We start from the raw sequence: 15,059 nt of genomic DNA, 5'->3' as shown, positions 1-15,059 counted from the left end.
TGTCAGACTTTTTCTGGTTATCTGTATTTTGTTCTGTTGATTTATTCTTCTGCTGAAGTCATTGTCCTGATTACTGAAGCTACAAGGCAGTCTTAATATCAAGTTGACTAGTTTCTCCACTTTATTATTCTTTTAAAAGTGTTTTAGCCACCCCACACCTTCGCCTTACCACTTCAGTATTAGAATTAGTTTATCAATGTCTACAAAATGGCTTGCTGTATTTTGATTGGGGTTGTGTTGAATCTGGACCTTGGCTCAGATGGTAAAGAATCCGCCTGCAATGCGGGAGACCTGGGTTTAGTCCCTGGGTTGGGAAGATCCCCTGGGAAGGACACGGCAACCCACTCCATGCCTGGAGAATCCCCATGGACAGAGGAACCTGGTAGGCTACAGTCCCTGGGGTCACAGAGAGTCAGACACAACCGAGCAACTAAGCAGTGCAGTGTTGAATCTCGATCTATAAATCAATCTGGGAAGGAATGACACGTTGACAACATTGAATTTTTCAGTCCATGAACACGGAAGAGCTTTCCATTTCTTTGGATCATTTTTAAACATTTTTTTAGTGTTCTGTATGCATATAGACCCTGTTCAATTTTTTTTTTTTAGATTTATCCCTCAGTGCTATATTTTTTGTGCTAATGTATTGATTTTTAAAAAATTCAAATTTCTATTGTTTGTTGTTAGCAGAATACTTTTATCATGAATGAATATGGGATTTTGTTAAAAGACGTATTTTTTTTTGCAAAAAGTTCTACTTTAAATACTGTAAGTATTATAAATATATTTTATGTAACAAAGGTAAGACACAACCTGGCCACTTTACATGTTTGAAACTGAAACAAATGTTTTCTACTAGTGAGTCCTAGTCATGCTAACTCTGTACTTGATACTCTCTACACAGTTCAGATACATGGAAAATGTAATTGTGCTGAATGTGGATATATCACACCCACAGAGGATGGATTTAGAAATCTGTCAAACTTGTATAGAGCCATTGCTCAGATAATCTAAAAAAATGCCATGTAAACTTCTGGTAATTTACAATCTATAAATTATAGATCATTTTACTGTAGGAGTCATAGGAGAAAGGGGGTATTTTGCAGTCCTCAAAATCATCATGGGGCAGGTCTTGTGGAATTTAATCCCATCTCCAGTGTATAGTTTATAGCATTAGCATACATTTGGTGCTGACAAATATGTCCATAAGACATTTGCTCAAATTTCAAGAACCTTTTGGCATAGACAAATGTCTTCAAGGACATTTGGACAGGACCAAATGGTCTTGTAAATATCAAGAACTTTTTGGCATGAACTGAATGTCTTATGAACATTTGGACAGGACAAAATGGTCCTGTAAATACCAAGAAGGCTATGGTGTGAACCAAACGTCTTATGGGCATTTTGAATGGGACAAAATGATCTTGCAAATATCAGGGAACTTTGGGCATGGATCAAATGTCTTATGGACATTTTGGACAAGACCAAATGTCCTGCAAAGAATTTGAGGAGAGATGTCCTGTGCCTGTGTACATACATATGGAAGGGGTGTTCATGAGGAGAGAAGAAAGGTTTATTTCATCGCTTTATGACACTATCTAAGTCATTTTAATAAAATCTATCTTCACGTTTCAGAGCCATGGAGAAAAGATCCATTGTTTTTGCCAATGTGTTTTCCAAGGACCATAGACACTTCATCTACAAGAGCACGGTATGTTTTTAATGGGTTGGTAGAAAACAGTATTCATATCCAAACACAGGGTCAATGGTATATTTGTCATGCAACTTGGCCTTGTATTTGGAGTTGAAAACTGCTGCTGTCAAAGGAAATGTTTAGATGATTCAGCCAAGAAGGTGGTTTATTAGTTTTGGCAGCAGACAACAGGTGAATATTTCTTGGAGGAGAGAGGTTTTATACAATCTGAGAGAGACTGTTTATACAATCTGCCCAGCCATGGCCATGGTTATTTAGATTGATGAATTGGACAATATTTCATTTCTCATGAGCCTGATGACCTCTACTGATGGGTTGGTGTTGCCACTATTTGTTTAACACGATTGGACTAAAGTTCTCACTTCAACAATATATTCTTCAGCTCCCCTGAGGAGCAACATCTAGGGTCTGGGGCATCTATATGTTCTGTGCCAATTTGGCAGGAGAGTGCAGAAAATTCCTGCTGCACCTTTTTAATGAGCTGGAAATTCTAATGGCTGCAGCTACTCTGGCTATAAAGTGTGTTTTATCACAAGAGTATATCACAGCATGGTGAATATCAACTCCCCAGGGACACTGGATATACTCTGTATGCATCATAAGGAAGCCCTTATCCACTCTGAGACCCCAGTTTGATTCCTGGGGTCAGGAAGATCCCCTGGAGAAGAGATAGGCTACAAACTCCAGTATTCTTGGGCTTGCCTGGTGGCTCAGTTGCTAAAGAATCCACCTGCAATGTGGGAGACCTGGGTTTAATCCCTGGGTTGGGAAGATCCCATGGAGAAGGGAACGGCTACTCACTCTAGTATTCTGGCCTGGAGAATTCCATGGATTGTATAGTCCATGGGTTTGCAAAGAGTCAGACATGACTGAGCAATTTCACTCTCACTTCCATCCACTCTGATGGGAGAGACAGGTGGATCTGTGTGACATGTTTACTAGTATGCAAAATACAATCACACAAACACTAAAACAAACTAATGGGTCTATCTGAGAAGCCACGCGGTATGTTTAACAGGTATTTCCATGCAACAAGGACATCTGGATTCTACTATCAGTATTTACTAGCATTGTGACTTTGAAAGTCTCCTATTCTTAGGGAAACTTGTTTTCAGCCTGATATGTAAAGGCATTTGAAGAGCTGGCCTCTAAGCTATAATTGAGGCCTGATAACTAAGATAACTTTTTAAAATTCGAAGCAAATTTCTTTTATCATAGAAAAACATAAGGCCATCACAAGAAAAAAAAGTTTTCAGTGGAGAAGTAGTAAGTATCAAAAGACTAGAGGTCTTAGAGGTCTTTGTGTGTTGCAGAACGAAAATAAGGCTGAGGAATGGTTTCCCCCTTCTTCACTGACCCTAAGCCCAGGACACATCACTGAAATGTACTTAAGTTCAGTGTCTGCATCAGGGAAACTGGAGCCACACACCTGCCTCACCTTGACAGGAGGGGCTAATGAAGCTCATGAGTGAAGACATGCTATTATAAAGAGAAAATACTGAACGTGAATTCTTTGTAGCGTCAAAAGAGAGTTTGTTCAATTCAGCCCATAGAGACTCCATATCCCAGTTTCCATCTTTACTGGGACCATCGTGTATAAAAATAATCATTCTAATCCTAAGAATAGTAATTCTAACAGCTCCATTTATTATCAGCCAGATACTAAAGTGAAAGTGAAATTTGCTCAGTTGTGTTTGACACTTTGCGACCCCATGGACTGCAGCCCACCAGACTCCTCTGTCCGTGGGATTCTCCAGGCAAGAACACTGGAGTGGGTTGCCATTCCCTTCTCCAGGGGATCTTCCTGACCCAAGGATCAAACCCATGTCTTGCGCCTCCTCCAATGCAGGCGGGTTCTTTACCTTCTAAGCCACTGGGGAAGTCCGCCAGGTACTAAGCACGGTGCCAAATGTTTAAATGCTTTGTCTCGCTTAATTCTCACAACTCAGCAAGGACTGTGTCATCAACCACAATTTACATCTGAGGTACTTAAGGTTTAAGGCAGTAAAATACATGTGTAAGTTTCCACAACTGACTATGGTGAAAGCCTTAACTCCAGCACAGCCCTTCACAAAGAAACAAGGCTGATTATAATCTTTGAACTGAAAAACCTTACCCAAGAGTAAGAAAAGTTTACAAACTCTTGAACTCAACTTTTGGATATCTTTTAATATTTTGTAGCACATCCCGTTACCTACGCAACCCCTCTCACCGATGCATACCTCTAGGCAGTGACCTATCTGAGGAGGGATGTGGACACACGGTACGAGGCAGGCTAGCCTTGACTCATCTTATCCTCTCATTTTTCCTCCACAACAATCTATGACATAAAAAGGGCACAATTTCTAATACTAGTTTTAGAGATGGAAAAACTCAGGCTTAGAAAGTTTTCATTTGATATCTCTTCTCTCCTATCCTAAAGAGTCATCCTGCTGCCAGTTTCTGTTCTATGTGAAATATTTTTATTTTGAGGGTTTGGAATAAGACTTAAGTTAAGTAACGAACCCCTGCTGATTCTTTCACTGCACTGACTTCACTGTTATCATTTTCAATGACCCTTTCAAGGGAGAAAGTACATTTTTTTTAAGTGAACCAAATTAGTTTAGTCATTTCCATTATTCATTTTCAATTATTCATTTTCAGGTTAGCTTAGTCTTTTCTGTTATTCATTTTCCACCCTACAGCTGTATGGGCTTTCTGGGCCCACAAGTGGTAAAGAATCTGCCTGCCAATACAGGAGACTCAAGAGACATGGGTTCAGTCCCTGGGTGGGGAAGATCTCCTGGAGTAGGAAATGGCAACCCACTCCAGTGTTCTTGCCTGGAAAATTCCATGGGCAGAGGAGCCTGGTGGGCTACAGTCCATGGGGTTGGAAAGAGTCAGGCATGACTGAGCACACACACAAGGGAAATACACACATTACTTTTTTCTGAACTTTTGAGTAAGTTTCACGTCTGAGGACAGTTTTCTAATCGGTCAAGATGTGAGGCTGTAACCGTTTCTCTTTCTTAGACACTGATCAGTCCCAGTCACTCTCCCCACCTGATGAGAGTCCCCTGGCCTTGTTCCTGCTGAGCGACTCAGCCTAGATATGAATGCCTTCCTTCCAAATGGTCTGTACTGTGAATGATACCATACACTATGTTCTATATATGACATTACTGTGTACCATACACACATGCACATATAGAAGACTGCTTTACCATTAAATGAACAGTATTTTCAGTCATAACGTTTCATGTATATGTGTATTTACATATACATGTACTCATGTTTTATATCATTACCATGGCAATCTTGCATGAATCCACGTAGGTCATGCTCACAGGTAAGGCTTGAAACACTGATCCAGGTCTTGGCTGAATGCCTGTGATGGTTCTAGAATGCAAGAGCATGGGAGGCCATCTTTCTTTCTCCTCCCTCTCTCCCTGCCTCCCTGGCGAAGCTGTCATGCGATTTTCTCATCTCCTCCCAAGTTCTGATGAAGTAAGAAGGCTTCAGGCTCCCCACTCAGGATACAGCAGCAGAATAAAAAGCACCTGAGCTAGAGTTGGCTCCTCAGCGAAGGGAGTCTTATCATGCAAGTTGCAGTGATCTGTCCACTTCTGTTTGGGTGTCACCCTGGGAAGGAGCCTCAGGGAACTGGCACCTTTGGCTATCCTTCCTTCTGATATTAGTGTAGGCAATAAACTGTCTTTATCTGACAATGATTGTGTCCCTTTACCAGTTGAATCTATCAGACCTTAACCTTTTCCTTATGCTTGACAATGTGTATGTTTTAAATAAAAAAGAGACACTGGAAAAAAAAAAAAAGAGACACTGTCACACCTCATCCTTCTCTGTGCCCAGTCCTTGTTCCTGAAGCTATTCCTTTCACCTTTTCTGGCTTTGGTTTATCTCTTCATATATTAGAAAACATGAAAATATTTCCATTCCTTCTTTTGCAGTGCTGGGCTAGCGTTCACAATGAATGTGATGACTCAGCTTTCTTCATACACCCACTTTGCTCATATGAGCCTTTTTCAAACCTCACTGTTTATTTATCAAATATTTTTGTAGTCCTTACCATTGCCAGCTACTCTCTAAGTGCTTTTTAAATACTTACTTATTCCATCTTCATAATGACTTTGAGGTTAATGTCATTTCTAGCTGTATTTTACAGATGAGAAAGGAAAGGTGCAAAGAGTCTAACTTATTTACTCAAGGTACTAAAGCAGTTACCGCCAGAGCTCAGGTTTGAACTTAATAGCTGACAGAAGACTGTAGACTTGAAAACATTCATCTCTGTCACCTCTCTTCGTTGGTATATCAGGTTATTTGTTCATTTATCATACATGTATATTACTGTTGCTTGTTCTGTTTCCCCTCACGAAAGATAAAAATGTTAGTCTCTTTTTCTCTCATTTCTACTTTCTAATTTCTGTCAGTTTTATGTTGTCAAGGTTTTAAAAGTCTCTGCTTTTTGTTTTATGATGATAATTACATTTTCCATACTTTGTCTATGGTTGAATTCAAAAGGTAAGAAATGATATTTACATTGTTTTTACTAAAAATATTGTTCATTTCATGGTAAAGTGGTCTGCTAGAATTATATCTCTGTATGGTCTCATGATACCATCCCTGGACAGCACATTTTCATAGCACTGAGATAAAATATATTTGGTTTTCTTATTCTGCATCAATTGCTTGAAATACAGCACATTTGACTTTGTTTCACATTTGGGCCACAGTTTTCAAGCTCTCTGTTTTTCTTGGATTTTCTAATTGTCTTTCTTGTTTTTCCTTTGTAAGAAGAATAATATGCCTTCAACATAACTTCAATTTCATCCAAATCCTCAATTATAATGTCTATGGCATGAAATACTCTATTTTTTCTCCAGAGAGATCCTTTTTGGAGTTTTCTGATTTGCTGCTACAATCTCAAAGCCTGCTGTCTTGGTAAGCTGCAGAGCTGTCATCCCAAGACTTTTATTTACTACATCTCTGGGTCTCCAGGCTGTTCTGAAGATCCCATTTCTATTTTTGCTTCTTTGTTTCTGGCTTCTCATTTTGTTGGAGTATAATCTTCAAGCAACATTAGCCACCAACTTTTCCCTCAGTTCTCTCTGTATATGACTGCTATTCAGATGTTTTTTCTGTCTCACATATTTTGTCTCATATTATCTGCCTTTTTGTCCTTTTTCTACTACATCTTGAGATTTACTCTATCTTCCAACATATTTTTTTGCATTTTAAAAAGCTTTTTATTTTGAGATCATTGTAGATTCACATGCAGTTGTAAGAAATAATAGAGATCTTATGTATTACCAGTTTCTCACTTATGATACTATCTTGCATAATTATCATACAATAGAACTATCAGGAAATTGACATTAATAAAACCTACCAACCATAAAAGTATTTCACCAGCTTGATATGTACTTGTTTGTTTATGTATGTATGCATTAGTTCTAGGCAGTTTTACTGTGTGTGTTGATTTACATGACCACTGCTGCAACCAAGACAAAGAACAGTTCCATCACAAGATCCTTGATACTCTTTTACAAGCTCATGCGTGTGTGCGTGCATGCATGCATGCATGTATGGTGAGTTGCTCAGTCATGTCTGACTGTTTGTGACCCCATGGACTGTAGTATACCAGGCTCCTCTGTTCATGGAATTTTCCGAGAGAGGATACTGGAGTGTGTTTCCATTTCCTACTCCAGGGAATCTTCCCGACCCAAGGATCAAAACTGTATCTCTTGCATCTCCTGCATTGTTAGGAATATTATTTACCAACACCTTCTTTTTCCTCCCCACTTAGCATCTGACAAGCACTAATCTGTTTTCCATCACTATAATTTTAAATATAGCATTTCAATAAATAATATAGTACTTTTAAAATGCTTTTTAAGTAGGACTATACAGTATGTAACCTATGATGACCTTTTCTGTTCTTTTAAAAAGACCCAATTGTGTGGATCAATAGCTCTTTTTTATTGTTTCTTATTCCATGGCATGGATGAATCACAGTTTTACTGACCATCCACTGAAGGACATTTGGTTATTTCCAATGTGGGCTGTTACAACAAAGTTTCTAAGAATATTCAGGGACAGATATTTGTATGTTTCCATTTCTTCGGGATAAATGCCTAAAAAGAAATTGCTAGACCATGTGATAAGTGTGTTTTTCACTTTTGTTACAAACTTCTGGTTCTAGAGTGACTATATCATTTTATATCCCCACCAGCAATGTAGGAGTGATCTGGTTTTTCTATATCCTCATCAGCACTTGGTGTTGGTACTTTTTTATTTTACCCATTTAAACTATTTGGTTTATAGTGATATCTTGTGATTTTGATATACACGTTCCTAATTTGAACTGTGGTGTTGGAAAAGACTCTTGAGAGTCCCTTGGACTGTAAGGAGATTCAACCAGTCCATCCTAAAGGAGGTCAGTCCTGGGTGTTCGTTGGAAGGACTGATGCTGAAGCTGAAACTCTAGTACTTTGGCCATCTGATGCGAAGAGTTGACTCATTGGAAAAGACCCTGATGCTGGGAGGGATTGGGGGCAGGAGGAGAAGGGGAAGACAGAAGATGAGATGGCTGGATGGCATCACTGACTCAATGGACATGAGTTTGAGTAAACTCCGGGGGTTGGTGATAGAAAGGGAGGTTCTTTATATATTCTAAACACAAGTCTTTATTCTGTATATACTCTAAGTAGAAGTTTTTGTTCGATATGCAGTTTGCAAATACTTTCTCCCAGTTTTCAGCTTGTCTTTTCATCCTCTTCAAAGAGTCACAGAGAAAAAGATTTTAGTTTTGATGATGTTTAGTTTATCAATTTCTCCTTTTAGAGATCCTGCCTAGTCTAAGAATTCCTCACCTAGCCCAATGATCATTCACCCAGTGAAAGAAAGATCTTTGAATTGTTTCCAGTTTGAGGCTACTACTAATAAAGCATTATCAAAAAAGTTTTACAAATAAATATGTGATGCATTTTGAGTTAATCTTTGTGTAAGGTATGAGGTTTAGGTCAAGGTAAATTTTGTTTATTTATTTTTTTGCCTGTGGATCCCTGGCTGTCCCAACACCATTTATTCATTTATTGAAAAGATGTTATTTCCTCCATTGAATTGTCTTTTCACATTGATCAGAAATTAGCTGGGCATGTTTGTGTGGGTCTTTTTGTGGGTTTTCCATTGTGTTTCACTATTCTATTTCAGAGAGTGTGTCATCAATCATGATCTTCATTAGTCTCTCATATCAAGATGAGGCAGGTATTTTGATTTCAATTGCACTGACATGCTCACTGAGGCTCAGAGGGTTTTGGTGATGTGACCTTACTATATGGGCAATAAAGAAGAGATGTTCTGTTCTAATGCTTACCCCATGCTCATTCTGCAGCCTGTAAATGCCTATTATCCTCTGTGATTTCACTGAGTCCTCCCTTTAACAATGAAGCAATACTTCCAAGCTCATTCTATAAGCCCAGCATTATCCTGACACCTAAATCAGGCAAGGCCACTGCAAGGAAAGAAAACTAGAAGGTGATATCCCTAATGTACATAGATGCAAAGTACTAGAAAACTGAATTCAACAGCATATTAAGAGGATCATACACCATGGTGCAAGTGTGGTTCACTATAACACAAATAAATAAATGTGACATGCATCAGATATAGAATTAAAGATGAAAATCATATAGTCATCTCTATAAATGCAGAAAAAAACATTTGACAGAGTTCAACATCCTTTCATGACAAAAGCTCTCAACAAATTAAGTATAGAAGAAAATGTACCTCAGCATAATGAAATCCATATCTGACAAGCACACAGCTAACATCATAATGATGACAAGCTAAAAGTTTTTTCTCTACAATCAGAAACTTAAGACAAGGATGCCCACTCTAATACTATGTGATCTCATTTGTGTGTGGAATCTAAAAAGTCAAGCTCATAGGACCAGAGTACACCAGTGATTGCCAGGGCTGGGGCCAGTAGGATGGTGATCGTACTTCTCTGGCAATTCTCCCCAGAGAAGGGGAGATGATGGTAACAGGGTGCAAGCTTCCAGTTATAAGATGAATAAGTTCTGAGGATCTAATATACAACACTGTGATTATAGTTAACAAAGAAACATTGTATACTTAAAATTTACTAAGAAAGCAGGTCTTAAGTGTTCCCATTACACTCAAAAAAGTAACTGGGTGAGGTGATGGATGTATTACTTAACTCAAAAATGGTAATCATTTCACAATGTACCTATGTATATATATCAAATCATCACCCTATACAGCTTTAAAGAATCACATTGTGTAACCAAAATGCATACAGTGATATTTGTCAATCACACTTCAGTAAAGCTGGGGAAAAACAATGAACTCACCATCAAAACTAAACCAGTAGAAACAAAGACACAAGGATAAGATCCCACAGTAGACTTTGAACACGGAACCATGCATGATTTCATATGTTTGCTACATAAAGTTTGAGCAGCAGCAATCTCACAGTTCTCAGCCTTATTGCTGGTTACTCATTGTTCCAAAACACATCCAGGTATTTTGCCTGAATCAGGACCTCAGCATCCCCATTTCAATGAGTCTGATATCCAGGCTGCTGTGGTAAAGAAATGCCTGTCCGTAAGCGCTTTGGAGGGGACAAGGCACAGTGTATTCAGCCCATGACCTTCCCTCAATTTCCTGTGGAGAAGCTCTGGAAGGAAGGGCACTGTTTCAGTGAGCACTGTGTGGACAAGTCAGCATGAACCACAGCTATTTTTGCAGTTATCAGTACTGACTATGCAGACAGCTGCAAGGAAGAGATCTGCCAGCTGTGATTTATTTCCTGCTGCATCTCCCTTGGTATACTCTAAAAACAAAACATAAGCAATGTTCACTGTAGGGAAGAATAGCAGACACATGAGAGAATTTTCTTTTTTGCTGCTCAAATCTGATGGCAATTGGTTTAAATCATGCTTTTCCTATTGATTAATGTTATCTTCCATTTGGAAGTATTCATCCTCTTGATTAAATAGAAAACATGAAATTTGAAATTATTTTGTTAATAGACACAGAATCTAAAAATAAGAGACTCTCAAGAAATGAAACTGTGTGTTTTACCTGAATTATAAAATGAAAAAACTATGCGTGGCTTACAGATTGCTTTAATCTAGACATTAGCTAGTGTTCTCTGGCTTATCCACATTTTTAAGTTTCTTGAAGCAGGACATATGAAATGATTGCTAGTCACATATTATGCATTCTAACCTTGGAATGCCTATATATTTGTGCAAATGAATGTTTTACATATTTACTTTTGCAATCTGAAAAGGGCTAAAATATATGAACTGCTTAATGCTCATTTAGTTAGGAATCCTGTAAGTATTACAGTTCAGAAATTTCTGCACGATTTTTTCTTGAATTACCTGGCAGTTCCTGATTCACACCATGGGGCCAGATGATTTCAAGCTGGGCAGGGTGGTAAGCCCATCCCACTGTCATAAATAGCCAACCATGAAGTGTGGCTCCCTGTGATTACTAAACCTAAACCTGCATTTCACATGCCACTTTGAAATTTTCCGCAAGCCTGACTTTACGACGAGAGATACAGTCCAGATTTTCAGTTCTGAAGCGAATTTCCTTATATATTTACAAAGAGCAGTGCCAAGAAGCTGAGCTCTGATGAAACGTCCTCCTTAAGGGCCTGACTCGCTTTGCGAAACATCCACTGAAAGGATGCGCTCAGAGGAATTCAGACATCGTTCCATCTCTGGATCTTCTCCAACTAGCGCACAGGCCCGTTTGGCACCAGTTGTATCCCAGCTTTCCCAAAAGGCTCTGGAAAAGCTCCAGGACCTTATTTAGGCTCTGCTTCTGCATATGGATCAGAGCACCAGGAAGGAATCATGGAAGACACCGGCCTTGGGAAACGGAGCTGCAGAAGAAACCAGGAGGAGATGGAGGGGACACGTGCATTCGCCGCGTTGGTTTACAGAGTGACCTGGGAAGCCAGGTTGGACGCAGGGACCTTGTCCTGGGCCCCCAGGAGGGAAGAGCCAGATGTTCAGCTGTGGCTCTCAGGTGCTGGTATTCAGGAACTCCATGCAGCCAGAGACCCCAGAAACGGATCGTGGTCATCAGAGAAAACAAGGAATATAATATGCATATCTATGTGCACATAACATCAAATAGAGACTCAGAGACAGAGGGTATGATTGTTCTTCAAGAGCCAGTTAGTTGATAGATGGAAAGCTACCTGAGTTTTAATTCCTGGGTACCAGACTATGGTAATGACCTTCAGCAAGTCTCTTACAACCTCTGTACCTCAATTTTCCTTTCTGTACAAAGAAGGCACTGGATAAAGCAGCCCTTTAGATAACTTCTAGTTCTTTCATTTATTTGGACTTAAGAATATTGGAAGAGGGGCTTCCCTGGGGGCTCATTGGAAAAGAATCCACCTGCCAATACAGGAGACACAGGCTCAATCCCTGGGTCAGGGAGGTCCGCTGGAGAAGGAAATGGCAACCCACTCCAGTATTTTTGTCTGGGAAATCCCATGGACAGGGGCCTGGTGGGCTACAGTCCATGGGGTCACAAAAGAGTCAGATATGACTCAGCAATTGAACAACAAAAAGAACATTGGAAAAGAGTCATGCTTCCAATGGCATTGTCAATTACAAATCCTCAGCAATTCATAGATCACCATAAGTAGAAATGATACAAGTGATACAGATGTATTAATATATCTAAAACAGATATTCACTTTTCTTTTATGGAACATAAATTATAGCTCTCAAGCCTTCTTTTACACACATTAGCAATTGCAAAATATAGGTTAAATGATAAGAACACAATAAAATGCAGTTAATAATTGGAAAACCCATAGCTACTTCCCAATCAATTAAAAAAGTTGAATATTCCAGAAAATGAGCAAAACATTTGAACTGGGAAGTTACCAAAGATGCAAATAGTCAATTAACAAATAAATATTTTAATAGCTCTAACATAAGTGCTAATTCATAAAATAATATATCCCTGTCATCAGTGAAGTAAATCAGCCAAATACAGGTAGAACTATAAATTAGTTCTGTTTTTAATTTTCATAGAGAAATTAAGTAATAGAAAGCAAGAATATTACATGTACACACTGCTGTTTATGAAATGGATAACCAACAAGGTCCTACTGCAAAGCACAGGAATATAAAGCAAGAATCTTAGGTGTACACACTGCTGTATTTGAAATGGATAATTTACAAGGTCCTACTGTATAACACAGGGAAATCTGCTTAATGTAATGTAGCAGCCTGGATGGGAGGGAAGTTGGGGGAGAATTGGAGACATGTATATGTATGGTTGAGTCCCTTTGTTGTTCACCTGAAACTATCACAACATTGTCAATTGGCTATACACCAACATAAATTTAAAAGTTTAAAAATAAAGTTTAAATGTAATAAGTCCTTTGAGTCAGAAATTCCACTCCTCAAAATACATTCTGAAGAAACAATAAGAAGTCTCCATAATATGCATAGAGTTCAGTGAAGCATATGCAATGTTCAGTGAAGCACTGTTTACAATATTAAAATGTTAAAAAAATTTAAATCACTAAATTTGTTTTGATACATCCAAATGCTGCCATTAAAACTTTTGATTTGAACACTCTTAGCAATATTGAAAATGCTACAATGGAAAATGAAAATGGAGGATATATAGCATGATTCCAGTTCCATAATCCAGTTCTACAACTGGTCCTCCTATGCATGGAGAAATAGGTTCCAAGACCCCTGTGGGTACCAAAGTCCACAGATGCTCAAGTCCCTTATGGTGTAAAATGGCATAGTATTGTCAGCCCTCCCTACTCATGGGTTTAAGGGGTAGGGGGGCTGATTGTATAAAAACAAATTAATGTGTAGTTTTATTTTGCTTTACTTTACTCTTTTCCAAATCCCCAGCAATGAATGTGCATTACTCTATCATCATAAAAATAAATATTATTTTAAAATGAATCAACATTGAAAAATCCTTCCATAATGTCTACTCCATCTTAACATGCCCTTATTCTATGACTGAGCAATTCCACTCCTAGGCAGATACAACAATGCATACATATGTTCACCAAATTTTATATCTTATAGCATTCATAGCAACACTATTTATAACACCCCCTAAACTGGAAACTGTCCCAAACAGCCATTAGCAATAGAACAAATTGATAAATAGTGGTATATTCCCACAATAGAGTACCATAAACAGAAAGAATGAATGATGCTTAGCTACACACAACGATGCAGATGAATCTCACAAATATCATGTGAAATGAAATGAAAGAAGCCAGACATAAATAGCACATACTTTATGATTCCATTTATATAAAGTATGAAAACTGGCCAAATTAACTAAGTCATTGGATACTCTAGGGAAGTATTTGGGGAAAGAGAGTGCAATGGCTTCAGGGTACGGTCAGGTTCAGTGTTTCCATCTGAGGTTGTGCAGTCCCTGGAAATCCATCCAGATGTACCTCTCTGTGCCCTTTTCTGTGTATCTATTATACTTCAAGAAAAGATTTAAGTGTAGATTAATGAAACATTTAGCTAATACGGTGGAGGAAGTAGGAAAGATGGGAAGGAGAAGAAAGGAGCGAGATAAACGCAAGCCTGGGTACCCGAGAGAAGAATACCTTTTCCAAGTGATAGAGAGAGAGGTTAGGATAGGATGTGGAAAGGAGGGGAGGAGCTGACCCACTGTTGTCCTGCGGTTTGCACAAGAGCCTCGGCAAAGGGCCGTGACCTCTCAGCCACTATCCTCCGGTAACTCACACCAGTTCATTGACACTCTTTTTACCCTTGCCATTCCCTTGATCTGGAAGACTTGTTTTCTCAAATCTGTCTTTGGCTAACTCCATTCAAGTCCTCAAAGCATTCAAGTACCACCTTTTCCAAAGGGCCATTCACTGACCACTTATTCAAAAGAAATAACCTCCCTCCAACCACACTCTCAGCCTCTAGTCCTTACTCCTGTTTTATTTGACCTTATAAAAATTATTGCCATGTGTAATTAAATTGTATACACACAGTAGAGAAGAAATGCAGATGGATATTGATATATAGGTTTAGATACAGATATAGACATTTGTTTGCTCCACTAAAATAATAGCTTTGCAGGGACAGGCACTTTATCTTCTCCCACTTTTCTCTCCCTAGTGACTTCCATAGTTTCCAAAATATCAAAGTACATGTTGAAGGAGTATTGTTCCCTTGGGCCCCACTTCTCATACCATGTGGCCAAACTTGCGAAGGTGCCGATGTCATCTAAATGGAAATAGCCTTTCTTGGTGAGCCTTGCTGCTCTCTGTGCCTTGCCCTCC

At 38.8% G+C, this 15,059-nt stretch overlaps 1 long non-coding RNA gene across 1 annotated transcript in view; it reads right to left on the bottom strand.

Moving 5' to 3' along the window:
- LOC139036015 (uncharacterized) overlaps positions 1 to 15,059 on the bottom strand; it is a 168,462-nt gene that overhangs the window by 40,760 nt on the left and 112,643 nt on the right. The gene's annotated exons all lie outside the window — the stretch shown is intronic.

This window comes from Odocoileus virginianus, chromosome 7 (genome assembly GCF_023699985.2).
Source record: "Odocoileus virginianus isolate 20LAN1187 ecotype Illinois chromosome 7, Ovbor_1.2, whole genome shotgun sequence".
Classification (NCBI taxonomy): Eukaryota; Metazoa; Chordata; class Mammalia; order Artiodactyla; family Cervidae; genus Odocoileus; species Odocoileus virginianus.
Note: the sequence above shows the minus strand (reverse complement) of the source record. Positions and strands in the feature narration are given on the sequence as shown.